We start from the raw sequence: 26915 nt of genomic DNA on the forward strand, positions 1-26915 counted from the left end.
AGGCCATCGTGATGGTGAAGGGCCAGGGGAGACTTCCAGGTTCTTGGCCTGCTGCTGAGTGATGGGGGGTACTAGAGATGGAATGTTGTGTTCCTCCAAAATTCATATGTGGAAATCCTTACGCCAGAGTGACGGTCATGAGGGTGGAGCCCCAACACGTAGGATGAACCTCAATGAATGAGAAGAGCACCTTATAAAAGGGGACCCCAGAGAGCTTCCTCGCCCCTTCCCCGATGTGAGGACACAGTGAACTCGGAAGGCGGCCTTACCAGACACCAAAGCTGCCAATGCCTCCATCTTGGACTTCCTGGGCTCCTGAACTGTGAGAAATACAAGTTTGCTGTTGCAGCCACTCAGCCTGTGATATTTGTGTGATGGCCGCCCAAGTAAACTGAGATATGGTGCTGTCAGCAGAGCCAGGGATTTTTTTTTTTTTTACCCGTCTCAGTTTTTAATCATGAAAGGGCCTCATGCACATGCGCGCACACACACTAAGGCTTCTGATCTTGTGGAAAGCTGTGATGTCGACACTCTGCATGTGCTCCTCAAACTTGGTGATCTCCTCTTCCAGCAAGTCTGTCCCCACCTTGTCGTGTCGTCCTCCACCACACACTGACTCTGCAGCTTCTGGATACCGTAGCCCATGGGCACCAGCTTGGAGGCCCCCCAGACCAGCCTGTCCAGCTGGATGGAGCATGCACAGGCCTCCCGCTGGGCCATGTCTGTCTCATCGTCCCAAGGCTTGACATCCAGCAGGATGGAGGACTTGGCTACCAGCGCTGCCTTCTTGCCCTCCTCACTGTCACTGCCAAACAGGTCCACGTTATCATCCTCATCATCCTCTGCTGGCGTGGCTGGCTTCTTCGCTGGGGGCTCCACATAACTCAAATCTAGTCATGTCACTCTCCCGCAAATCAGAGAACCTTCGAGCTGAGAACCTGCAGTTCTTCCAGCATGTGTTGAAACTCCCTTGACATGGTGCCCTCTGACCTCCGACCCCTCTGAACCCTGTCTACTCTCCTGTCCCCAACTCTGCCCCAGGCACCCTGACCTCTTGCCGTTCCTCAACAGCTGCCAACGCCCTCTCTCACTTCTTAGCCACTCCCCACTCTGACCCTCTGCCAGGAATACGCCACCTTCCTCTCTCTCTGTTCTTCTCCTGACCAACTTCTAAGCCAAAAGTAAAATTTTAAGGCCCTTCAACCATCTGAATGGACTTCCTCCTTGGCAAGGGCACCCTAAAATGTAACCTGAAAGGCTGGTTCAGGCCGTGATGGGAAGTGGGGGTTGGACAGGCCGCATTCTGCCCACCTCATTAACATCAACACAGACCTGAAGTCTGATCAGAAGCATTTACAGTCTGTTGTCCCTGAAGCCTGCTCCCTGGAGGCCTCGTCTGCATAATAAAACATTGGTCTTCACAACCCCTTATCACAACCCAGACATTCCTTTCTATCACTAATTGACAGTTAGAACAATTTTAAATCTACCTGGAACCTGGAACCACCCACCCTCCCCACCTTTGAGTTGTCTCACCCTTCTGGACTGAAAAGATGTATTTCTTTTCTTTTTTTTTTTTTTTTTGAGACGGAGTCTGGCTCTGTCGTCCAGGCTGGAGTGCAGTGGTCAGATCTCAGCTCACTGCAAGCTCCGCCTCCCGGGTTTACGCCATTCTCCTGCCTTAGCCTCCCGAGTAGCTGGGACTACAGGCGCCCACCACCTCACCCGGCTAGTTTTTTTGGTATTTTTTAGTAGAGACGGGGTTTCACCGTGTTAGCCAGGATGGTCTCGATCTCCTGACCTCGTGATTCGCCTGTCTCGGCCTCCCAAAGTGCTGGGATTACAGGCTTGAGCCACCGCGCCCGGCCGAAAAGATGTATTTCTTAAATGTATTTGATTGAAGTCTCATGTCTCCCTAAAATGTGTACAACCAAGCTGCATCCGGACCACATTGGGCACCTGTTCTCAGGATCTCCTGAGGGCTGTGTCAGGGGCCAAGGTCACTCATATGTGGCTCAGAACAAATCTCTTCAAATATTTTATGGACTTTGACTCTTCATCAACAAACTCCTGGACATCCTCCTATCTCAGCAGAAAGGCCACTTCCTCCAAGCAACCTTCCTTGATCCTGAGCTGGGATCAGGTGCTCGGGGTTCGTTTTTTCCTGGTTCTCATGATCCCTGATGACATTGTCTCTTGCCTTTCCACTGTGAGGACAGGGTGGGGACTCTCTCTGTCACCCCAGAGCATCACATAACCTGGGTGGGGAGGGTATTTGCCCAGCTGTGGCTCTCAGACCCCAGGGCTGTGGAGGGCAAACCTGCTGACTCTCCAGGGGTTGGCCCAGCTGCACCCACAGGAAACACTCGAGGGAAGGTTGGGCTAGAATCCCACCGGGGTTGTTTCCATGGTGTCACCTCTCTGCTGTGTGAGCCTGTGGCTGTGACTCTGCCTTCCTGAATTTCAGCTGTCTCACTTCCAAACTAGGGTTGTGATAATGGGTACCCCAATCACCTTGATTTGATTACTGTGCATGGTACACACGCACCCAAAAACTACCCACAATGACTTTATATCAGTTAAAACAAAAATAGAATAGGTCATGCTCCCCCTTTCTCAGGGCTGCTGGGAAAATGAAATCAGTTATGTAGATGATTGAACTTGCAGCTCCACCCAGCCGCTTCCCCTTTTCCTAAAGCTTGAAACTGGAGCCACCAGGATGGACCTGAACATCCTGCATCCACCTCTGTAAGATTCTCCCCGGGGCCTGAAAGCTTAAGGGGATGAGTAACCCCTCCCTTCTCAGGCCCAGCTCCAAGGCCACTTGCCTCAGCAGCTGTGTGTCAGCAAGATGGCAGAAGCAGGAAGAGAGTTGGCTGGAAGACACGTACCCTTGAAGATCCAGAAAGAGGCCATCCGGTACAATGCAGCAGTTACATCAGACTAGGACACTTCCCGTTCACAGGAGGCTATAAAACCTTTGTCCCGTCCTCACTAGGTGCTGACGCCATGTTAGGCCTCAGCCCGCCTGCACGCAGGTGCTCATTAAAACAGCATGTTGCTCCACACTACCTCGTGTTGTCTGTTGATGCGCTCTTGGGGTTCGAACTGATACAAGAACCTTAGAATCTCCTCCTCTGCTGAGCCTTCTCTGCTGAGCCAGGTGGCTCCGCTCTCTGCGGGTTCTGGATTTGAGGGGGCAGTTTCTCCTCCTTTGCCTGGGATGAGGTGGTGCTCCTCCCATGTAGACGGTTAACACCAGACTTGTCAAGCCGAGACCCTTACCCTGGGGTGTGATGAGCAAAACTTCACAACCAACGCTTTCCTGTGTCCATTCCCAGAGAAACAATTTCCATGACTCTGGGTCCTTTTTCAGAGCTGAGCAGGTGTGGTACACCTCTCTGCACGTAGCAGGGCCTGCACACTCGTGGCTGTGGAGGAGGACAGCAGCAAGCAGTCCTCTTAAAGGGTCATCTACTGACAGATTCAGGAGTCACTGATGTCCATAAGAAACTGGTTTTCCTTTCCAGTTGGCCATGGTCCTCACCTCCTGGAGAGCCTAGGGCCCTTCTGGAGTTTGTGGACCCTTGTAGGAAGAGCTGTGAGCTGACAGTACCCTCCGTTGGAAGAGTAGAGCGGAAGAAGGCGCGAGATGGATAGAAGGTGCTGCTGTGACACAGAGCGTGGTCTCGCTGGAGGCAGCAAGCAATCCCAACGGCAGAATCCATCTCGCTGACAGGCTGAAAGCAAGGTCAACTCTGCACGCTCCGAAGTGACTCGCCTGACCCGCGTAATTCTTGCATTGGTGACACCCGCAGAATATAAATTCACTCAAACAGGCAGATGTGGCTGAGGGAGTCCCTTTTCCAAGGATGGGGATGACATGAAAATGGTTGTGATTTTCTCATTCTTGATGATCGAAACCTTGGTGGGAAGCATCCGTCAGGCAGGTGGGCAGTTGGGCGTGCCCTGCCTCAGTCTCCCTGCCCCTTCTCCACAGTGCTCTTATGTCTCACGGCTCTCGTCAATAGCAAGCGTGGCTGTGCTGGGAACGGTTCTTGACTTGCAGTGTGGTGGATGTGCAGGTGAGTCTCCGCGTATGAGATGTCTGATGACGATTGTATTAGTCAGGGTTCTCTAGAAAGACAGAACTCGTAGGACGGATGTATATATAAAGTGGAGTTTATTAAGGAGTATTGACTCACACGAACACAAGCTGAGGTCCTACAATAGGCTGTCTGCAGGCTGAGCAGCAAGGAAGCCAGTCCGAGTCCCAAAGCTGAAGAACTTGGAGTCTGATGTTTGAGGGCAGGAAGCATCCAGCACGGGAGAAAGATGGAGGCCAGAAGAATCAGTCAGTCTAGTCTTTCCACGTTCTTCTGCCTGTTTTTATTCTGGCTGTGCTAGCAGCTGATTCGATGGTGCCCACCCAGACTGAGGGTGGGTCTGCCTCTCCCAGTCCACTGACTCAAATGTTAATCTCCTTTGGCACCACCCCCACAGACACGCCCAAGATCATTACTTTGCATCCTTCAATCCAATCAAGTTGACACTCAATATTAACTATCACAGTGATGATGGCTTGATTCCCTGGGCTGGGCTGCTGCCTCTGTCTCTGCCTTGTCTGAAAGCTTGCTGGCTCCAGACAGAGCATGGTCCTGGAACGTGGCTGGGAGGGTGGCTTGGGCCAAGCAGGGAGACTTGGTTGGGGTGTGTGGTTGTGACATCCTTGCAGGGAGCTTTCTTGAGTCATGGATGGAGTCTTTTAGAAATAATCCGTGCATGTGTGTGTGTGGCTCTGGTTTGCAAAATGTGACATCGCCAGGCTTTAATTAGCTCTTCTTTGCCATTGGGGACCTAGTCACTGCCACTTTGCAGGTTGCAAATGACAACTTTGAGTCACTAAAAGCAGGAGCAAAAAGTAGTTACTGGCGTTAGAGCCGGAAGGGGCCCTGGGTCACCTCATCCAGTGATCATCAGCCCCAGCCCAGGGAGGAGCAGGACTGGCCAAGTCACAAATAGCTAACAGCAGAAACAAAACAGGCTCCTGAAGCTGTCTCGAGCTGCATCCACCGTGTTGGGCTCTGTGTCCTGGAACATCAGCTCCCCGTCCTCAGGAACACAGGGGCCCATGCACGGGTCATTCCACACATTCTCTAGGACCCACATTCTCTAGGACAGGCACCAGTAGCACTGACCGCAGAGGCCAACATTGCCTTCATCCCCGCTGCCAGCACCCCACTGTGTCTCCCTGGACCAGCCAAGGAACTGGAATTTGGAGATTGTGTCACCTGAGCCCACAAACCTTTGTGAGGCTCCTGAGTGTAGGCGTGAAGTGTGGTTTTGATTTGCATTTCCCTGATGACTAATGGTGTGGAGCTTCTTGTCATGAGCTTATTGGCCATCTGTGTATCTTTGGAGAAATGCCTGTTCAATCATTTGCCCATTACAAAAAATAGGCTTTATTTTTTAGAGCAGTTTGTGTTTCATAGCAAAATTAACTGGAAGGGACAGAGGGTTCCCATCCAACCCCTGCCCCCACATGGCACAGCCTCCTCCACTGTGAACATTCCCCACCAGGGATGTACCTGTTACAATCAGTCAACCCGCATTGACGTACCGTTGTCTCCTAAAGTCCACAGTTTACATTAGAGTTCATTCTTCTTTTTCGAACATTTATCTTTTTAAAAATTTATTCTCATTGTATGTATTTAAGGTATAAAACATATTATTTTGCTAGGCATAGTGAAATGATTACTACAAACAAGTGAACTTACCCATCACCTTCCATAGTTACTTCTTTTTTGGTGTGGTGAGGGCACCTAAAATCTCCTCTCTTAGCAACTTTTCAGTATATTATTACTAACTGTATATATTAGTCATTCTCACACTGCTGATAAAGACATGCCTGAGACTGGGTAATTTATTAAAAAAAAAAAAAGAGGTTTAATGGACTCCCAGTTCCACATGGCTGGGGAGGCCTCCCAATCATGGCAGAAGACAAAGGAAGAGCGAAGAGCAAAGAGACTTCTTACGCGGCGGCAGGCAAGAGAGGAGTTGTGCAGGGGAACTCCTCTTTAGAAAACCATCAGATCTCATGAGACTTATTCACTACCATGAGAACAGGGTGGAGAAACCACTCCCGTGATTCAGTTATCTCCCACTGGGCCCCTCCCTCAACACATGGGAATTATGGGAACTACAATTCTAGGTGAGATTTGGTGGGGACACAGCCAAACCACATCACTATAGCCCTCCCACTGTACATCTCTACACTTATTCATTCTTCCTGCAAATTTGTACCCTTGGATCTCCTTCTTCCTTTCCCTGTCCCCCATAACCACTATTCTACCTGGTTTCTATTTTCTGATGTTCTTAAAGACTCTCTATATAAGTGAGATGAAAGAGTGTTTTTCTTTCTGTGTCTGGCTTATTTCACTCAACACAATGTCTTCCATGTTGTTGCAAATGATAGTACCTCCTTTTTAAAATAATATTTCCTTGTATACATACACCACCATTTCTTTTTTATAATTAAAATTTATTTTAGATTCAGGAGGTACATGTGCATGTTTGTTTCATGAATATATTTCATGCTGGGGGTTGGGCGGGGCTTGGGTTTCTATTGTACCCATTATCCAAATCGTGAACATTGTATCTGATAGGTAATATTTCAACCCTCATGTACCCACCCCCACCTTTGGAGTTCCCAGTTTCAATTATTTCCATCTTTATGTCCATGTTACCCATTGTTTAGCTCCCACTTACTGGTGAGAATCTGCTATATCACAATTCTTTTTATTTTTTTGAGATGGAGTTTCACTCTTGTCACCCAGCTGGAGTGCAGTGGCTCGGTCTTGGCTCACTGCAACCTGTGCCTCCTGGGTTCAAGTGATTCTCCTGCCTCAGCCTCCCAAGTAGCTGGGATTGCAGGCATCCATCACCATGCCTGGCAGTTTCTGTATTTTTAGTAGAGACAGGATTTCGCCACGTTGGCCAGGCTGGTCTTGAAGTGCTGACCTCCAGGTGATCCACCTGCCTTGGCCTCCCAAAGTGCTGTGATTACAGGCATGAGCCACTGCACTCAGCCACTACAATTTCTTTATCAATTCCTGAATAGACATTTCTCCAAAGAAGACATAGGGTTCACTCTTGATATTATACATTCTATGGGTTTGAACAAATATACAATGATGTGTGCCACTATTATGGCACCACACATAAAAGATTCACTGCCCTGAAAATCCTTTGTGTTCTGCCTATTTATCTCTTCCTTTCCCCTAACCCAGCGATCCCCAACTTTTTGGCACCAGGGACCAGTTTCGTGGAAGACAAATTTTTCCAAGGACTGGGGTGGGTGGGGGTGGGGGATGGTTTTGGTATAATTCCAGTGCATTACATTTATTGTGCACTTTATTTCTATTATTTTTAGATTGTAATATATAATGAAATCATGATACAACTCACCATAATGTAGAATCAGTGAGATCCCTGAGCTTGTTTTCCTGCAACCAGGTGGTCCCATCTGGGGCTGACAGGAGACAGTGATAGATCATCAGGCATTAGATTCTCATAAGGAGTGCAAAACCTAGATCCCTTGCGTGTGCAGTTCACAATAGGGTTCACGCTCTTATGAGAATCTAGTGTGCTGCTGATCTGACAGGTGTAGGAGCTCAGGAGGTGATGCAAGCAATGGGGAGCATCTGTAAATGTAGCAGAAGCATCGCTCACTTGCCCGCAGCTCACCTCCTGCTGTGCGACCTGGTTCCTAACAGGCCATGGACTGGTACTGGTCCGTGGCCCTGGTGGGTGGGAGACCCCTTCCCTAAACTCTTGTAAGCACCAATCTTTTTGCTGTCTCCATAGTTTTGCCTTTTCCATGTCATATAGTTGGAATCATATGATATGCAGCCTTTTCAGATTGACCACCTTCACTTAATAGTATGCATTTCAAGTTCCTTCACATCTTTTTCAAGAATTGATAACTCATTTCTTTTTAGTGTTGAATCATATTCGGTCATTTGCAGGGACTACAGATTATTTATCCATTTACCTGCTGAAGGACATTTTGGTTGCTTCCACGTTCTGGCAATCATGAATAAAGCCGCTATAAGCATATGTGTGTAGGTTTTTGTGTGGCCTATAGGTATTCAATGCCTTTGGATAAATATCAAAAAGCACAATTGCTGAATCATATGGTAGGAATATGTTTCATTTTGAAAGAAAGTATCAAACTGTCTTCCAAAGAAGCTGTACCATTTTGCAATGCCACCAGCAACAAACAAAAATTCCTGTGGCCGCACATCTTTGCCAGCATTTTGTATTGTCAGTCTTCCGGATTTTGGTCATTCTAGCAGGCGTGTGGTGGTATCTTATTGTTTTAATTTGCAATTCCCAAACGACATATGATGCTGAACATCTCTTCATATACTTATTTGTTATCTACATATCTTCTTTGATGAGGTGTCCATTCAGATATTTTGTTCATTTTTAAAATCAGGTTGGGTTTTTTAAAATTATTGTTGAGTTTTAAGAGCTCTTTGTATATTTTGAATAATATTCCTTTATCAGACACATCTTCTGCAAATATTTTCTCCCAGTCTATGGCTTGTCTTCTCATTGACTTGGCAGTCTCTTTTGCAGAGAAGGTTTAAATTTTAATCAAGTCCAGCTTATCAATTATTTCTTTCATGAATCTTGCTTTTAATGTTTTGTCAAAATAGTAACCATCGTAGGCAAAGTCATCTAGAGTCTTTCCTATGTTACTTCTAGAAGTTTAGTAGTTTTGAATTTCATATTTACATCTATGATCCATTTTGAGTTAATTTTTTGTGAAGGGTGTAAGTCTAGTATCTAGATTCATTTTTTTTCTTTACATGTGGATGTCCATTTGCAATGTTTGATGAAAAGACTATCTTTGCTCTGGTGTATTGCCTTTGCTCATTTGTCAAAGATCAATTGACTATATTTATATGGATTCATTTCTGGGCTTTCCACTCTGTTCCATTGACCTGTTTGCTTGTTCTTTCAGTACCATAGTGTCTTAATGACTGTAGCTTTACATTAACAGTGTGTCTTGAAGTTGGATACTGTCAGTCCTCTGACTTTGTTCTTTTCCTTCAATATTGTGTTGGCTAGTCTGGATCTCTTGCCTCTATGTATAAACTTTAGAATTAATTTTTTGATAACCACAAAATAACTTGCTGGGATTTTGATTGGGATTGCACTGATCTAGAGATAAAGTTGGGATCTATAGATAAAGTTTTTTATCTATAGGGTATTGGGTATTTCCTTTCCCCCAGGTTGATTAGGTTCTGATAGAACCTACATAGGTTAGGATATGATAGAACATAGTCATTGGTTTTGACACCTTGGCAATAAAAAGTCTTCCTGTTCATGAAAATGGAATAACTTTCCATTTATTTAGTTCTTCGATTTCTTTCATCAGAGTTTTGTAGTTTTCCCCATGTAGACATGACACATAATTTGTTAGATTTATATTTCAGTGTTTTATTTGTGTGTGTGTGTGTGTGTGTGTGTGTGTGTGTGTTGCTAATGTAAATGGTATTATGTTTTTAATTTCAAATTCTACTTGTTTATTGCTGGCATATAGGAAAGTGATTGACTCTTGTGTACTAATCTTGTGTCCTACAACCTTGTTATAATTGCTTATTAGTTGATTTTTGAAAAGATTTTCTAGGTAGAGAATCATTCTGCCTGCAAACAATGGCAGTTTTATTTCTTCCTTCCCAATCAGTATACCTTTTATTTCCTTTTCTTGTCTTATTGCATTAGGTAGAAATTGCAGTATAATGTTGAAAAGGAGTGGTGAGTGGGCACATCTTACCTTTTTGATCTTAGCAGGAAGGCTTCTATTTTCTCACCATTAAGTACCATGTTAGTTTCAGGTTTTTGCAGATGTTCTTTATCAAGTTGAGTAATTTCCCCTCTATTCCTAGTTTGCTGAGAGTTTATCATAAAAAAGTATTGGAGTTTGACAAATGCTTTTTCTGCATCTATTGATATGATTATGTGATCTTTCTTTAGCCTGCTTATTTGATGGATTGCATTAATCAATTTTCAAACGTTAAACCAGCTTTGCATACATGAGATAAGTCCTACTGGGTCATGTGTATAATTATTTTTATACCTTGTTGGATTTGATTTGTTAATATTTTGTTAAGGATTTTTGCATATATGTTCATGAGAGATATTGGTCTGTAGTTTTCTTTTCCTGCAATGACTTTGTCTGGTTTGGGACTAGTGTAATGCTGATAATGACTTAGGAAGTTTTCCATGTGAGCTTGGAAGAAAGTGTATTCTGTTGCTGTTGAAAGAAGTAGTCTATAGATGTCAGTTACATCAATTGATTGATGGTGCTGTTGAGATCAGTTGTGTCCTTACTGATTTTCTGCCTGCTAGATTTGTACTCCTCTGATGGCAGAGTGTTGAAGTCTCCAACTCTAACAATAGATTAATCTATTTCTTGTACTTCTGTCAGCTTTCTTCCTTGTATATTTTAACTTTCCATTTTTAGGCATGTACCTGTTAAAGACTGTTATATCTTCTTGGATAACTGACTCTTTTATCATCATGCAATGCCCCTCTGTATTTTTGATAATTTTCCTTACTTTGAAGTCTACACTGTCTGAAATTAATATAGCTCCTCCAGTTTTCTTTTGATTATTGTTTGCATGGTATGTTTTTTCTGTCCCTTTACTTTTAATATGTATGTGTCTTCATATTTAAAGTGGGTTTCTTGTAGACAATATACAGTTGTTTTTTAAAAATCTACTCTGACAATCTCTCTTTTAATTGCTGTATTTAGATCATTGATGTTTAAAGTGATTATTGATACAACTGGATTAATATCTACCATATTTGTTACCATTTTCTATTTATCACTCTTGTTCTTTGTTTTATTATTTTCTTTCTCTTTTTTCCTGCCTTTCATGATTTTAATTGAGCATTTTACATAATATCATTTTAATCTCCTTTCTTAGCACATTAATTATACTTTTTAAAACTTTTTTAAAATAGTTGCTCTAGAGTTTGCAATTTATATTTAAAAGCAACCCAAGTCCACTTTCAAGTAACACTATACCACTTCATGGGTAGTGCAACTACAAAATATTTCTAATTCCTTTCCCTCATTCCTTATATTATTACTGTTGTTTATTTCACTTACACATAAGCTATAATCATTGAATACGTTGTTGCTATTATTATTTTGAACAAACTGCTAACTGTGAGATCAATTAAGAATAAGAAAAATAAAAGTTTTTATTTTGCTTTCACTTACTTCCTCTATAATACTTTTCCTTTCTTTAAGTAGACCTGAGTTTTTGATCTATATTATTTTCTTTCTCTCTAAAAAACTTATTTTTGCCCTGTCTTACAAGGCAGGTCTAGCAGCAACAAACTCCCTCAATTTTTGTTTGTCTGAGAATGTCTTTATTTATCTTTCATTTTTGAAGGATAATTTTGCAGGATACAGAATTCTAGCCTGGTCATTTTTTCTTCTCAATACTTTAAAATATTTCAGCCTAGTCTTTTTTAGCTTGCATGATTTCTGAGAAGTCAGATGTAATTATTGTCTTTGCTCTTCTACAGTTAAGGTTTTTTATTTCCCCTTCTGGCTTTTCTCAAGATTCGTTCTTCATCTCTGGTTTTCTGAAGTTTGAATTTGATACGTCTTTGTGTCTTCTTTTTCTGAGCATTTACCTTGTTCGGTGTTTACTAAGCTTCTAGAATTTGTGGTTTTGTGTCTGACATTAATTTTGGGGAAATTCTCAGTCATTGTTGCTTCAAATCTTTATTTTGCTTTTTATTTTCCTCTGGGATTCCCATTACATATATGTTATACCTTTTGTAGTTGTCCCACAGGTCTTAGTTTTCTGTTGTTGTTTTTTCAGTCTTTTATCTTTGATTTTCAGGCTTGGAGCTTTCTATTGACATATTCTCAACCTGAAGATTCTTTCCTCAGCCATGTCCAGAATATGAATGAACTTATCAAAGACTTCTTAATTTGTGTTACAGTGTCTTTGATTGTTAGCATTTCTTCTTGCTTTTTATCCGTAGAATGTCACTTCTCTGCTTATACTATCCATCTGTTTTTGCATTAATATGGTTTGGCTGTGTCCCCACCCAAATCTCATCTTGTAGTTCCCATAATCCCAATGTGTGTGGGAGGGGCCCAGTGGGAGGTAATTAAATTATGGGGACAGCCACCCCCATGCTGCTATTCTAGTAATAAAAGAGAACAACAGTGAGTGAGTTCTCATGAGATCTGGTGGTTTTATAAGGGGCTTTTTTCCCTTTTGCTTGACACTTTTCTTTGCTGCCACATTGTGAAGAAGAACATGTTTGCTTTCTCTTCTGCCATGATTGTAGTTTCTTGAAGCCTCCCCAGTCATGCTGAACTGTGAGTCAATTAAACCTCTTTCCTTGATAAACTACCCACTCTTGGGTATGTCTTTATTAGCAGCATGAGAACAGACTAATACATGCATGTGTTCTACTTTTTCCAGTGGAGCATTTAGCACGTTTCACATAGTTGTTTTATATTTTCAGTCTCTTAATTTCAACATTCCTGCCATATTGAGTCTAGTGCTGATGCCTGCTCTCTGTCTTTAAATGGTTTTATCTGCCTTTCAGTAAGCCTTGTAATTTTTTTGCTTAAAGGTAGACATGATGTGCTGAGGAAAAGGCACTGAGGTAAGTAGGTTTTAGTGATGAGATGGTGAGGTCAGGGGAGGGGAAGGATTCTATATGGTCTCAGCCTTTTGGTGGGCCTGTGACCCTGGACTGTGAACTTCATCAGTGCTTCTAATTGAGCATTTTATATAATAGAATTCTTCCCTTACGTGGAAGAGGATGGGGGGTGGGGTGTGGAGTGCTGGAGTTGGGTATTTCCTTTTCCGCAGGCTGATTAGGTTTTGATGAAACCTATATAGCTTAGGCTATAACATAACAATGTCTCTTGAGAGTTGTTAAAAAAAAAACAAAAAACCCAGAACACTCTGATATATTACAGTTTGGTTACTTTCCCCCTCCTTCTTTCAGAAAGTAAAAGGGAATTTTTCTTTAATCTTCACTGTGAGAACCTAATAGGTAAAACGCTCAATAGTGTGGAAGCCGCCCAAGGCGTCATTCTCAGACTCGTCCACACTGAGTCTCTAGCAATTCATTCTTTGCAGTTTAGTGTTGCTTTTCCTGGCACCAGTTGCTGCAGGGGTTTCTGCTCTAGGAAGTTCCGATTTTCTGTGTTGGCTTGTCTCTGTCTCCAATTTGGGGGACAGTAGTTTGCCTTGTGATCTCACTTCTGGGATGGATCTAAGAAGAGTTGTTGATTTTTCAGTTTGGTCAAGTTTTCATTTGTTGTTAGGATGGAGTAACAACTTTCAAACTCCTTACATGCCAATGGGAAATCAGAAGTCTATCTTCTTTGCCCGTTTTAAAATTGGTGTAACTATCTTCTTATTGTTGAGTTGTAAGTATTCTTTATATGTTCTGGATGAAAATGTCCCTTATCTAGATGTAGGATTTGCAAATATTTTCTCCTACTTTGTAGGTTGTCTTTTAACTTTCTTGATGGGATTCTTTGAAACACAAAAGTTATTAATTTTGAGGAAGCCCAATTTATCTGTCTCTTCTTTTATTGCTAGTGCTTTTGATGTCAAAAAAATTTTTAACCCACAGCATAAGCATGAACTTTACTGCTATGTTTTCTTCTCAAAGAGTCATAACTTTAGTTCTTACATTTATGTCTTTGATCTAGTCAAGTTAACTTTTGCATATGATATGAGGTAGGGGTCCAATTTTATTATCTTCCATGTGAATATACAGTTTTTCTAGTGCCATTTGTTGAAAAGATTAGTCTTTACCCATAAAATGGCCTTGATACTCTTGCCAAAATTAAATGAACATAAATGTGAGGTCCTATCTTTAGCCTCCTTAAACAAAACAATTATCAGCCAGGAATTTTGTATCTAGAGAAACTAAGCTTCATAAACTAAGGAAAGATAAAGTCTTTATCAGACAAACAAGTGCTGAGAGAATTTACCACTACCAAGCCAGCACTATAAGAACTGCTAAACGGAGTTCTAAATCTTGAAACAAAGCCTTGAAATACACCAGAATAGAACCTCCTTAAAGCATAAATCTCAGGGGTCTATAAAACAATAACACAAAGAAAAAAATGAGATATAAAGACAACAACAAGCACAATGTATAGAACAGTACCTCACATCTCAATACTAATGTTAAATGTAAATTGCCTAAATGCTCCACTTAAAAGATGCAGAATGGCAGAATGAATAAGAATTCACCCACTTTCGGAGGGCGAGGTGGGCCGATCACCAGGTCAAGAGATCCAGACCATGCTGGTCAACATGGTGAAACACTGTCTCTACTAAAAATACAAAAATTAGCTGGGCGTGGTGGCCCCTGCCTGTAGTTCCAGCTACTCGGGAGGCTGAGGCAGGATAATTGCTTGAACCCGGGAGGTAGAGATCGCAGTGAGCTGAGATTGCACCACTGCACTCCAGCCTGGTGACAGAGCGAGACTCCGTCTCAAAAAAAAAAAAACAAAAAAACAAAAAAAAAACCAGAAAAACACACACACAAAAAGGGACATATAATGATAAAAGGACTAAGGACTAATCCAACAGGAAAATATCACAATCCTAAATATATGTGCACCTAACACTAGAGCTCCCAAATTTATAAAACAATTACTACTAGACCTAAGAAATGAGACAGATGGCAACACAATAATAGGGGATCCTCAATACTGCACTGTCAGCACTAGACAGGTTATCAAGACAGAAAGTTAGCAAAGAAACAACAGACCTAAACTATAACCTAGAACAAATGAACTTAACAGATATTTGCAGAACATTCTACCCATCAACTGCAGAATACACTCTCTATTCATCAGTACATGGAACATTCTCCATGATATACCATATCATAGGCCACAAGTCTCAATACATTTAAGAAAATCAAAATTATATCAACTACTCTCTTAGATCATAGTGGAATAAAATCGAAAATCAACTCCAAATAAACACTCAAAATCATGCAAAATCATGGAAATTAAATATTCTGCTCCTGAACGAACACTGGGTCAACAATGAAATTGAGACAGAAATTTAAAAAAATTTAAACTGAAAAACAATTGTGGCAAAACCTAGTAAACCTCTGGGATACAGCAAAAGTGGGGCTGAGAGGAAAGTTCATAGCATTAAATGTCTACATCAAAAAGCCTGAAACAGCACAAATAGACAATCTAAGGTCACATCTCAAGGAACTAGAGAAACAAGAACAAACCAAACCCAAACCCAGCAGAAGAAAAGAAATAACAAAGATCAGAGCAGAATTAAATGACATTGAAACAACAACAACAAAAAAATACAAAAGACAAATGAAACAAAAAGCTGGTTATTTGAAAAGATAAACAAAATTGATAGACCATTAGCAAGATTAACCAAGTAAAGAAAGAAGGTCCAAATAAGCTCAATTAAGAATGAAATGGGAGATATTACAATCAATACTTCAGAAATACAAAATATAATTCAAGGTTACTATGAACACCTTTATGTGCACAAACTAATATACTAGATGTATATTGATCTTGCATCCTGCCACCTTGCTCAACTTATTAGTTCTGATAGTGTGTGTGTGTGTGTGTTCCTTAGGATTTTCAATACACAAAATTATGTCATTTACAAATACAAATAGTTTTACTTCTTCCTTTCCAGTATGGATGCTTTTTGTTATTCCTTTTTTGCTTAATTATCATGCTCAGGGCTCCAGTACAATGATGAATAGAAATGATGAGAGTGGACCTCTTGTCTTGTTTGTACTTTTATTTGATTTTGCTACTTACTGCTGATTGAAGGTCTAGACACTGCAAAGTTTATGGTGGTTACAGATTTTTGAGTAGTAGAGGGGTATACTGCAGGATGCTAACTACTTCTGTCTCTAAACTAGCTAACTTATTCCAACTCCCCACCCACCAGTGCTTCTATTGCCCCCATGTGGCTCCCTCATTCATGAGTAGATAGATCTTTCAAACATGTTCATTCTCCACTTGTATGAGAGTGCTGTTTTTTTTACCTTTTAATGCTATATTGTGACATAAGGACAATTGCACAATACACGTTTTGTTAAAACCCATCATCTGTGCTCCATGCCACTGGCTAGAACTCAGTCATCTGACCCCACAGTGATGCAAAAGAGGCTGGACTATGTTATCTACATGTATGTGGACTTGGAGTCTGACATCAGTCCCTACCATACAACAAAACCCCCTGCCCAGAAGTTTGGGAAACATAACATGAGTGAAAGACTTATCTCCGCCATCATTCCTCTTTCCTTCCCACTTTCCACCTTGAGAGAGAAGCTCTACCTTTGAAAATGTCTAGAATAGCACATGGACCTCCGTCATATTCTGTCTTCCTGTCTAGGCTCAAACTGTTTCTACTCATAACTTCTCCTTTAAACAACTGCAAAACACCACTTAGCTGTCTGACTGCAGCAATATTCTTGAAGCAGGGGGATACTTCTTGGCTTCATGCAGTGAGGTGGCTAAGTGTCTCCATCTTGGTGCCTTGGAGGAAAAGGCTTTCTGCTCTGGTGGATTTGAATAGAAGTTTCTAGGGACCTTGCTCTCCATTGTCACCAGTTCAAGGAGCTGGGCCCCTTTCTGGATTTCCCTCAAGCCGTTCATCTCAGCACCAGATAGAAGCAACATTGAATAACACCTCTGGGCCCAGGGTCTGTGGGGAGCTAAGTGAGTTCAGAAGAGACACAATCCTACAGAATGCCTCTAGAAGGGGCCTTGAAATCCTGGAGTCACTGAATGGACATATTTATCTTAGTCCATTTTGTGTTGCTATAACAGAATACCACAGACTGGGCAATTTACAAAGAAAAGAAATTTATTTCTCACAACTTTGGAGGCTGGGAAGTCCAAGAGCATGGCACCAGCATCTGCTCAGCATCTAGCCAGGGCCTTCTTGCTGCATCATCCCATGGTGGAAGGGATGGTCAAGAGAGCACAGAGGAGAGTTGGAGGAGAAGGGGCCCAAACTCATTCTTTTATCAGGAGCCCACTCCCATGATAACTAACCCACTCTTTTGATAACTAACCTATTCCCAGAATTAGGTATTACTCCTATTCCACTGCTATAAAGAACTGAAACTGGGTAATTTATAAAGGAGAGAGGTTTAATTGACTCACAGTTTGGAATGGCTGGGGAGGCCTCAGGAAACTTGCAATCATGGCAGAAGGCTAAGTGGAAGAAAGTCACCTTCACAAGGTGGCAGGAAGGAGAATGAACACAGGATAAACTGCCAAACACTTATGAAACAATCAGATCTTGTGAAAACTCACTCACTATCATGAGAACAGCATGGGGGAAACTGTCCCCATGATCCAATTACCTCCACCTGGCCTCTTTCTTGACATGTAGGGATTATAGTGATTATAGAGGTTATAATTCAAGATGAGATTTGGATGGAGACACACAGCCTAACCATATCACATTATAATGGCATTAATCCATTAATGAGGGCAAAACCCTTAGGACTTAATTACCTCTTAAGGGTCTTGCCTTTCAACACTGTTGCATTGGGATCAGGTTTCCAACATATGAACTGAGGGGGACACATTCAAATCATAGCAATTTCCCTTTGGGGGACATGCCCAGGAGGTTTTCTGTTGGAGACACCTGCTGGTGAGGACACATGGGTTCTGGGTTGACTCCTTTGATGGATTTTGAAGATTTGTCTATCTCCATTGTATTAACAGGCCTCCCGGGTCAGAAGAGGCACACTGGCCTGGGTGGGTATAGATGCAGCCTTAGGTGACCATCTGAGCTGCTGCCATCTGCTCAGGTCCTTTTCACCATCCATGTCAGCATTAGCAGGGTCTACCTGCTTCTCTGTGCCCACCAAAAGGAGCCTCCTGAAGACATCTTGAGTGTCTGGGTTGTTTCCACTGCTATGACAGTACTTGTCACCCTTTTCCTTAAAGCCTCTTTGTCCCCTCTTGGTGTTCTTGTTCTTCTGCTGAAACTTACTCACTTTAAGCTATAAAGATCTATGTTTCTTTCTCTGTCCTTGAGGTCATCTCTGGTCACATCTATGAGTTAATCATAATCATCATCACATATTAGATCTTGGGTCTATTCTCCTAATCAGTGGATTTTTATGAAAGTGCAGAGTAGCCTTGACCTAATGTTCCCAAGAAATCTCGGAGATGTTACAGATAATCAGAAAGCATTTTTATAATGGAAAACTTGCAACTTATTGGTGAAATTTCACATGAGGCAGGAGCCACACCAGGACTGTGACACTCTCTCCCTTTGCATCCCCACCTTGCTTCTCCTATACTAACTTGGTGGCAGAAAGCAGACCAAGGAAAGCAGAAGATGGCAGAGGACGAGGTGGCCCCAGGTAGCAGATGCTGTGAAAATCACACCCTAAGGCCAATCTATGGGCAGGTTGTCCATGAAGCCCACTTATTCCTCTAGCAAATACATACTGAACACCTGCTTTGTGCCAGGCCCTGGAGACCCACCAAACAGAGAAGAATCCTTCTCCACATGGATTTAAATTTCTACTGGAGGAGACAGAAAACAAACAGGTCTAATAGATAAAATGCATTATAATGTAATGGTGATAAGTCCTAAGAATGATGGATCAGGGAAGAGGGACAGGAAGTGTGGATAGAGGGGATGCAATTTCAGAAGGTGTTACCTAAGAAGGTGGTATTTGAACAAAGACACTATTTGGGGAAGTGAGCTATGTGGATGCCTGGGAGAGTATGTCCAGGCATTGGGGGCTATAATGGCAGAGGCTAAAGATACAGAGGAAGCCAGAATGATAGGGAGGGGCAGTGGTCACTGGAGTAGCAGGAGATGGGGGCAGGAAGGTCATGGAGCAGGTCACATAGAACTGTCCATGTGGGTCCCTGAGTGAGACAGGAAAGAATGTGTGCATGGGGTGATGTGATAGAACTTGCATCTTATAAGGATCTCCCTGGTTGCTCTGAGAGACCACAGAGGGCCTGGGAAAGAGGGATGCCCATTAGGAAGCTGTTGCAGTGATCCAGGTGAGAGCAGATGGAGATGTGGATCACAGGGTTTTAGTGCAGGTGGTAAGCAGTGAGTGGATGTTGGATATATTTTGAAAGTAGAGTCAAATAATCTGCTGATGGGTTGGATGTGGGGTAGAAGCAAAAGGCAGGAGCCAAGGACAACTTTTGGTTTCAGCACTTGGAAGAACAGAGGGGTGATTTACTGTGATAACAAGGAGCATAGGAGGAGCTATTTGGGGACTATTACAGATTTGAGGCATTTCTTAGAAATCCTACATGGAGATGTCATGTAGACCATGGGAGGTTTGTATCTGGAATTAAGGGGCAAGGTCAGGGCTGGAGATATTAACTTGGGAGCCATTGGCAGATAGACAGAAATAAAAGACATGGGAGTGGATGAGAGCACTAATCATAACTGCTGACATTTGTTGAATGAATCCCATGTGCCAGACACTGCATTAATTTCTTTACCTTTATCAACTCATTCAACTTGTGCAACCATCCTATGTAGTAGGTGTTCTTGTTTGTCCTTCTTTTTACAGGTGAGGAAACTGAAGTGTAAATAGGTTACATAAGTTAGCTGAAGTTCTTAAAGGTAGCCACTGTTGGGGTGAGGCTTTAAATCCAGGCAGAGAACTCCTGAGAACTATCTAAGGCTGAACTGAGGGCAGCTCCAAACTCCAGCCAGGAAAAATCCAGGGCCTCAGTCCTACAGCGGCAAGAAAATAAATTCTGCCAACAACCTGAGGGCATGCAGAAGCAGATCCTTCCCCAGTCGAGCCTCCAGATGGAAACACAGCCCAGTCCAGCCATAAAGTTGATGGTGGTCTTGTGTGAGACCCTCTCCCTGTCACATCTTGCATAAAATATTTTTCTTTGCTTCTTTTATTCTTTCAAGCAGCATTTGATACTCATTTTAAACTGGCTTTGCTGCTCAACAATGTTTTGTTTGGGAGTGGTGTGTGTGCACGCATATATGTTTTCAAGAGATATGTCAGATTGTGGAAAGTACAGGCAGCATGGTGTTAGGCTCTGTGCACAGGTGAGAAGTTCAGCCACACCACTGTGTTTCTCTACAAAACATCAAGGAACCAGGTATCAGGCCTGGATGAAGCTCAGCCTTGGAAATTGGAAGATGCCAGCCTCCTTTGGTTCCTTAAACAGGGACCCCTGGATTGTAATCTCCATAAGAGCAGGGCACATCAACCTCATCCATCATGGTATCTCCATTGCCAACCTCAGTGCTGAATATCTGTGGGGTAAATAAAAGCATGGGAATTTGAAGAGCCACCTATAAAAAATGCTTCCTCAAGCTATCCCTCCTTGTTAGTGTTCACAGAATCCACACTTGGCTCAGAAGATTTTAAGTTTTCATCACAGCTGATGGAAAGTTTGGGCACAGCATGACTTGGTCTTTTGTTCAGATCTTACATAAGGCTGCAGTTGAGTTATTGGCTGGGCTGTGTTCTCATCTGGAAGTTCGACGGGGGAGAGATCTGTTCCCAAGCTCTCTCAGGTTGTGAGAAGGTGGGACTGAGGGAACAGCAGTTTGTTGGTTGTTGGCTGGAGGCTGCTTTTAAGTTCTAGAGAATGCCCCCAGTTCCTTGCCAGGTGGGCATCCTCCACAGGGCTGCTTAAGGTATCAAGTCAGCCAGAAGAATCTCTGGCACCAATCTACTAAGACAGAGTGTTTTATTTTTAAATTTTTTTTATTTATATAAATGTATGGGGTATTGGTGTAATTTTCTTACATGAATAGATTGTGTAGTGGTGAAGTCAGGGCTTCTACAGTATCTGTTCTCCTAATAACGTATATTGTACCCATTAGGTAATTTCTCATCATCTATCTCCTTCCCACCCCCTCACACTTCTGAGTCTCTATTACCTATCATTCCACACTCTATGTCCATGTTCTCATTTACAAATGGGAGCACACTATTTAGCTTTCATTTGTAAGTGACAACATGTGATATTTGTTTGTTTCTGAGTTGTTTCTCTTAAGATAATGGCCTCCAGTTCCATCCATGTTGCTGTGAAAGATGTGATTTCATTCTTTTTTATAACTGGATAGTAATCCATTGTGTATATATACCACATTTTCTTTATCCCTTCATCCATTGATGGGCATTTAGGTTGATTCCACATCTTTGCTACTGTGACTAAACATATGAGTGCAAGTATGTATGTTTTTGATATAATGATTTCTTTTCCTTTGGGTAAGATAACCAGTAGTGGGATTGCTGAATTGAATGAAAATTCTATTTTTATTTCTTTGAGACATCTCCATAGTGTTTTCCACAGAGATTGTACAAATTTACATTCCCATCAACAGTGATAAGCGTTCCCTTTTCTCTGCGTTCTCACTAATGTCAGAGTATTTTATAACTAAATCATAGGAATGACTTCCCATCATGTTTCCTGCATTCTACTAGTTAGAAGCAAGTCACAGATCCCTTCCACAGTCCAGTGAAGGAGACCCCACAAAGGTGTAGACACCAGAAGCTGGGACCCTGCTAGGGGGCATAATTTCTGCCAGTCGTCTGGGGTCAATGAGGGGCTTATCTCTTTCAGGAAGGTTCATGGCTTCCTGTGCTCACCTCCATGTTACGTCGGAAGGAGGTAAACCTCTGCTACTCTGATTTCAGAGGAAGGGTTTTCATGGACATTTTTGGGGTTGAAATCAGCCAAGCATCTCCTGTAGGCACTGAAACCAGACCACTGGCAGTCCAGGTCCCCAGGAAGCTGGCATGCTCCTGGAGGAGACAGATGATAAACAACTGGATCAATACATAGAGGAGATCATTTCAGCTAGAGATGATGTGTGAAGGAAATAAGCAGAGTGATGTGGTACAGACCAATAGGCAGGGGCAGAGCCTCCGGTGGAGTGATAGGTGAGAGCTCCTCTCAGCAGGTGGCACATGACCCACTCTGTGTTGGGGAGCTTTGGAACACATCCTTTCCTGTCTCTCTTGCCCCTCCCAGTTGTGTCATTCAGCCTCAGCAGCAGCAGGAGAGGCTGATCTGTCGCCAGGCAGTTGGCATGATTACGCAACTCTTTCAACAAATGAGCTGTCTCTTTTGCAGTCAGTAGTCAGGACCTCCAGGCTTCCATGACGCCCACGCCTTTGCATTTCTGACACATTTCCTCAACACTGGCACGCGTCCAGGGTCCTCAGTGCCACAATCCCTCCTCTTGGAAGACAGGTTTCTGCTTAATATTTTATACATCCTGGAAATTTAAATATTTTTCAAGAGGCCAAAAGAAGAACAAGCCTAATAAGTGAGTGTTTGGTGAAGAGGTGCCAGACCCAGAGAACATGGCTGGGAGGGAGATGTTAAGCCAAGGAGCTCTCTGACAGCTCATACTGTACCTGGCTCACATTGTTCATACTGGCTGTGGACAGTCTGTGTTGGAGGGAGCATGCTCTGTTCACCTTACTTACCCTGTTGGTGCAGGAGGGATCCCCCACCCTAAGTAGTGCCAGGTGGTTGGACCTGCAATCCCTGTCACTGGGAGGCAGTGAGGGGCTCATCTCTTTCATGAAGCTTCACAGGATCCACAGCATTTATTAGCCACATGTACTCACCACCCAGGGCCATGCAGGGACCATGTACTCGGGAGCAGAGGGAGCTGGCAGGGACTGTGGGAGGGGCAAGCTGTGCAGGAACAAGAGGGTGGTGGGTGGCTTCTGGTCCCTTGGGAGGATGGGATTGGCTTGTTTGAATAATTTGTTTTTTGTTTTCTTTTTTTGAGACAGGGTCTCACTCTATCACCTAGGCTGAAGAGTGGTGGTATGATCACAGTTCCCTTCAGCTTTGAACTCCTGGGCTCAAGAGATCCTTCCGCCTCTACCTCCTGACTAGCTGGGACTACAGACATGCGCCAACACGCCTGGCTAGTTTTAAAATTTTTTGTAGAGATGGAGTCTTGTTATGTTGCCTAGGCTGGTCTCGAACTCCTGGGCTCAAATAATCCTCCCGTCTTGGCATCCCAAAGTATTGGGATTACAGGCATAAACCACGGCACCAGGTCTTGTTTGAGTAATTTTGTGGGCTGACGGGGAGGAGTAGCTCGAGGATCAGATGGGAGGCTGCTGGTCTGGCTGATAAAGGAACTGGCCAGGTGGGGGCCTTTCCTGCAGGGTCAGGACATAGCTGGTAAGAACTGGGAATTCAGTTAGTCCCCTGAGGCTCAAAGCTGCTGAGGATGTACATGAACTTTCAGGCTTCACACTACAGGTTGTTTATCACTGTAGGGAGGTTAGCAGCATCTCCAGTCCCTTCCCCCAAGAATCGAGTATCCACCCGCCATTACAACCAAAAATGTCTCCAGGAGTGGTGGGGGCCAAATGGAATGTGGTTGAGAATCAGTGGTTTAGGTTGACCATATTCTAGAGTCAATACTTGCAGCTAGGTGGTCATACCCATAGGATGCTTTCAGGGGCTTGCAGTTTCCATGAGGATGATGTAAAACTCCCAGGAGCCTCTGCACTATTACCTTCGCCACTCCATCCCCCATGTCCCTTCCATGAGTCCCTGGCATCACCTGATGGGTCTATTCATGGTCCTAAACTCATTACAGTTTTTCCAGCTTCAGACCCCTGCTCCTGTGAACCCCCCTAATCCATCTCCATCTCTCCTGCATCCACTCTTTACCAAGCTCCTAGTGATCCACCAACTGTACGATTCACTCTTTACCAAGCTCCTAGTGATCCACCAACTGTACGAGTCACTCTTTACCAAGCTCCTAGTGATTCACCAACTGTACGCTAGGCCCCTTCTCCCTTGAATTCACATTGTTCATTGCCCTTCTAGCCACAGAACTCATGGTTAACGAAATTCCGCCTACTCCTTGAGACACAGCCTCTGAATCAGAGGCCTCATGACTGGTTTATCTGTTACTCCATAAATACAGAGACCCACAGGGTGTCCAGTCTTGTCTCAGATGCTGGGACCACAGAGTGTTGTGGCTGTTTATTTGACACTCTCCTCCAGTGGATAGGCCGTGAGGTGCTGGAAGTCAGGGACTGACTGGCGCATGTTTTTCTCTCCTTACTGTAGTAGTTGCTCAACAAATTCTAATTGAGTGAACAAATGCTCTGTCTTCTGCAAACCTTGGCTGTACTTCCCCAGGCCTCTCTGGCTTCCTTTCCTTTCTGTCTGGTGTACTGTCTTTCATAGTAGATAGTTGTGAACATGGTTTTTCCCTACTGAACCCAAATTCCTCATGGGTAGTGTATTAGCCAGGGTTTCCTAAAGGAACAGAACTAACAGGACAGATGTATATATGAAGGGGAGTTTATTAGAATTGATCACATGATCACATGTTCACAAGGTGAAGTCCCACAGTAGACCATCTGCAAGCTGAGGAGCTGGGAAGCCAGTCTGAGTCCCAAAACCTCAAAAGTAGGGAAGCCGGCAGTGCAGCCTTCAGTCTGTGGCTGAAGGTCCAAGAGCCCCTGGCAAACCGCTGGTGTAAGCCCAAGAATCCAAAAGCTAAAGACTCTTTCGATGTTTGAAGGCAGGAAGCATCCAGCACGGGAGAAAGACGGAGGCCGGAAGACTCAGCAAGTCAAGTCCTTCCATGTTCTTCTGCCGGCTTTATTCTAGCTGTGCTGGTAACTGCTTAGATTAGGCACCCTCAATCTGGGTGGGTTGGCCTCTACCAGTCCACTGACTCAAATGTGAATCTCCTTTGGCAGACCACTCACACCCAGGAACAGTACTTTGCATCCTTCAATCCAATCAAGTTGACACTCAGTTTTCACCGTCACAGGGTGGGACAAGTACCTATACTTCCTTAGGTACCAATAACCTGCAGCCTCATGCCAGGCAGGACGGCTGAGGCAGTGCCCACCGGGAGGCCTGCCCTGTGAGCCTCACTCTCTCTCTTTTCTGCTTGTCAAGCAACTGGTGTAGACTCGGAAGTCTCTGGACGCTTCCCAACTTGGTGATTTTGAGACTGTGTCCCTGCTACAGGAAGATGTCTTGGTCCCTTATTCAGTTGCTACATGACCCTTTGTAAGGATTTTTGTGTTACTTTGACTATTTTCAAGACAAGATCCTGCCGGGGCTAGGATGGGAGCATTTGCATCTGGGAACGGGCATGATGTGGAGCTTGCTGAGATTGATGTTTTCCGGCTTGGCCCTGATTTCGGCCTGCCTTTTTGGTGGAGGTGGTTTTCCGTGAACACCCTGGCTGGGTAGTAATTGTCCTGGAGCTGCCTTGTAAACACAGTTAAGTTGCCATTAGGTCTGACCGCAGATAAAGCATCTAAACCACAAATCTTCTATTGATTACTCTCTGTTATGGCAATGCAGGGCTTTCCTTCTTGTTTTCTTTCCCATGATTAAAAAGAAGAGTTGCTGGAAACTAAAGGAAGCTTTATTGTTCTTTCCCTAAATCAATGCTGTTGCTTTATATAAAAAAAAGGAGAAAAAAATAACAGTCTTGCAAACATTTTTATTTGCCAAGTTAAGCTAACCTCCAGGGACACAGGAATTCTAGCACTCAGAAGTCAACTCTCACTGACACTTGTTTGCCAGAAGTTTCTGGGAAAACTGTTTAATAAAGGGCCCGATGAACAAGACCCATTCAATTTTCTCCAATTATACATGAAAAGTAACTTTTGCTCGCTCCATAACTTTCCTTTTTGCCTCGGGTATTTTCAGGGCTGGTTTAAATCAAAGCCTGTACAGGAGAGAAGAAAAGCTTTGTGATCTCTTTGCTGAGGGTGGCTTGCAACAAATTAGAAAGAAATGGAATATTCCCATATTATTCAAGTGCCTTTATTTGGCCTTACACATTAGCAATTACATTATTCGATTTCTCATGGTGCAGGGCTGTATGAACCATCTTCCAGAAATGAATCCCAGGTTTGGTTTGTTTACTTTTGACTGAGATTCAGGCTTGAGTTCAGTGCAGATCTTAGAAAGAGGCCAGGCTGCTTTCAGTCCCTTAGCTGCTTGCATCAGACCAAGGGCTAAGGTGAAGCAGGTGGCTCCTCGGTGCTAAATTTAAGGAGGCACTCACTCTGGGGGCTGAGCGATCACTGACCCTGCACTCCCATGGCCCTGAGACTGGAGCTTCCTTAAAAGTGCCGAGCCTCCTCACCTGCCTTGCCCCTGTCCTGTTCCACCTCAGTCTGATGCAGGTCTGAGTTTTGGAACGGATTCATGAGAGTTTGATTGACTGGTTATTCCAATCCAGTCTGGTTTTGCATAGACTGACCATTGACCCTTGGGATGTGCAAATTACTGGGGGTGGGTGGAGAGAAGGGCCTTTCTTCTAGGGCATTGTGTAGATTGTGGGGTGAAATAAAAAAAAATTCCTCCACCTATGTTAGGGTTGAATTGTGCCTCCTTGCTTCAAATTCCTGTGTGGAAGTCCTAAGCCTCAGAGCCTCAGACATGACCTTATCTGGAAGTAGAGCTGCTGCAGGGGTCGTCAGTTAGGATGAGGTCCTGCGGGAGAAAGGAAGCCTTCATCCCCAAGGACGGATGTTGTGATAAAAACGGGAAATTTGGACAGTTGCACACACAGGGAGAACAGCATGCGAAGAACAGAAGGATGCTGCCACAGGCCAAGAAATTATCAGAAGTCAGGGGAGTGTATTAGTCCGTTTTCACACTGCTGGTAAACACCTACCTGAGACTGGGTGATTTATAAAGAAAAAGAGGTTTAATGGACTCACAGTTCCTCGTGGCTGGGGAGGCCTCACAATCTTGGCAGAAGGTGAAAGGCTCATCTTTCGTTTTTTTTTGAGACAGAATTTCACTCTTGTTGCCCAGGCTGAAGTGCAATAGC

At 43.5% G+C, this 26915-nt stretch overlaps 1 pseudogene; it reads right to left on the reverse strand.

The window, feature by feature from the left end:
* Positions 1 to 451: 451 nt before the first annotated feature.
* LOC105545507 overlaps positions 452 to 26915 on the reverse strand; it is a 61986-nt pseudogene continuing 35522 nt past the window's right edge.

This window comes from Mandrillus leucophaeus, unplaced genomic scaffold (assembly GCF_000951045.1).
Source record: "Mandrillus leucophaeus isolate KB7577 unplaced genomic scaffold, Mleu.le_1.0 Scaffold330, whole genome shotgun sequence".
NCBI classification, from domain to species: domain Eukaryota; kingdom Metazoa; phylum Chordata; class Mammalia; order Primates; family Cercopithecidae; genus Mandrillus; species Mandrillus leucophaeus.